The sequence below is a fragment of the Pteropus vampyrus genome, unplaced genomic scaffold (genome assembly GCF_000151845.1).
Source record: "Pteropus vampyrus isolate Shadow unplaced genomic scaffold, Pvam_2.0 Scaffold338, whole genome shotgun sequence".
Classification (NCBI taxonomy): Eukaryota; Metazoa; Chordata; class Mammalia; order Chiroptera; family Pteropodidae; genus Pteropus; species Pteropus vampyrus.
In genome coordinates this window covers 84,512-86,498 of record NW_011889119.1, presented here as the reverse complement: position 1 = coordinate 86,498, position 1,987 = coordinate 84,512, and the positions used below count along the sequence as shown (strand labels likewise).

The 1,987-nt window shown below is 62.3% G+C and overlaps 1 protein-coding gene across 1 annotated transcript in view; it reads left to right on the top strand.

Annotated features, from left to right (window-relative positions):
- ARHGEF10 (Rho guanine nucleotide exchange factor 10) overlaps positions 1–1,987 on the top strand; it is an 80,984-nt gene that overhangs the window by 50,540 nt on the left and 28,457 nt on the right. The gene's annotated exons all lie outside the window — the stretch shown is intronic.

Genomic DNA, 1,987 nt, shown 5'->3' with positions numbered 1-1,987 from the left:
CGGCCGGCAGCCAGCGGTACCTGCTGAAGTGGAGTGTCCCTCTCGGACACGTGGAGGTGCTGGAATACGGCGGTGATGAGGCTGCAGGGGAACACAGCACGGGGCCCACGGCGCATTCTCCCGAGAGCCTGGCCGTGGTGGCCAACGCGAAGCCGCGTAAGTGACGCGTGTCGATGTGCGTGCCGTCGAGGGGCCAGCCTCTCGCAGTGCGAGCAGCCGCGGCACAGCGGTGACCGTGGGCTGCGGGACGTGGCTCCCTGCCAGGTTGGGGGCTGGTCTGCGGCGTGTCCCGTGGGGACGTTCCCTGGGCTCAGAGCGAGGTGCCCCGCACGGGCGTGGGCCCCGGCTCCCCAGTCTGCGTCACATTCTGCACCCGCCGTGCACCCGTGGGACTCAGCCTCCCACGTGTGCAGTGCTCCGGTGCCCAGGGGCCTGGAGGGTGGGCCTGGCCGCAGGTCCGCTCGGCCACGGGCCACCCACGACACCCCTGCCCCCCGTCCCCATGGGGGTGGCACTTGGGTGGCCATGAGGTGAAGTCAGAGGGGCGTCAGACACCTAGGAAATGCTTTAGCAGTCACCTGTGTCGATTCGTCACTTCTAAGGGGTCTTCAGACCGCACGCTCGGAACCGGGTGCGGTGTCCCTGCTCCCGCCTTCTCTGTCCCTCTTGCAATCCTGACAGGGCTGGCTAAGTCCCTTCACGGCCTCCGAGGCCGTGTCGCGGGCGGAGCAGCCAGGTCTGAGACGGGAACATTCACACGCGCACTCCGCAGTCATCCAGGCCGTTCGTTCCCGACACGCTTGGAAGGAACCTCGTGAGACCGTGCACGTCTCTGGCCGAGCACGCACGCTCGCGGGAGCTGCCGAGCACGGTGCGGTGGCTGCCGGTCCCGGGGGCTCCGGACTGCGTCCCCAGAGGCGGCGGTCCCCGGGCGGCCGCGTGCGGTCCTCACGCTCTGGGATTGCCGGCTCCGCAGGCCCGCTCCGATATAACGTGCACAGTCTCAGCTCGCGATCGAAATGCCGGACTGTGTCACGGATTTCAGAAGGGGGGACACACTCAGGAGTGGGGTGCAGAGGCGAAGAGAGCAGGCACGGAGGGAGAAAGGGTTTTCCGAGTGGACACGTGTCATTAAGACGAATGTGTCGTTTGTTCAAAGTTCTTAAAAATCCACTTAAATGATTTGGCGGTGTTGATTGCAAATCATATTTACGTCTTGGTTTTGTGCATTAAGAAAACGCCTTTGCGTTTCGTGACGGTGGCAGAGTCTCCAACGCGTTTGAGTGGGGTCGCCTCATCGCGTTCCAATCTCCAGGGGCGGCCTTGACCCACGAAGTAGATGCCGTGCGCTCGGGCAACCCACATTTCTCATTCACTTTCGTAGCTGTGGCTTATGCGGAGCTAACTTAAGATGCGAATCGGTTAGCGATGTTAAGAAGTTAAAAGCAGGATGACTCAGTTTATAAAAATATTTCGTGGGACACGGAGCCGGGAGCACGGTAGCCGCCTCGTTGGTGCCGGGCGTGGCCGAGCTTTCCGAGAGCTGAGCGAGCGGAGATCCGAACTCGTCGTTGTCAGTCAGTGAAAACGTGTCGTTTTGGCGCGTGAATCTTTTAATTCATCCTGAATTTAAGGAGAACTCTGTTGTCCTGTTGTGCGTTGAGGACTTTGCGAAATGCTTGAACACATGAGACGGCGCTACGCAGACCCGCCACGGGTTCGTCCCGCCGTGTTTCTCGAAGGCGGAAGGACGTGACCTCGGAGAAGCAGGTTTTCGGGGGGGCGCCTCTTGGCTCCCGTTTGTTTCCCGTGTCGTCGCATGTGATGCATTGTGTCGCGGACACGCTGCCGTCAGTCGGCCGTGGACCGTTCGCCTCGCCGCGGTTTCTGGAGCTCGGGAGCTCGGCGGCGAGGCTTCCGGCACGGTCTCCGGTGTCCGCACACTGTCTGGACGGAGAGTTGAAGCGAAAAACCCGCCGTTCGAGGG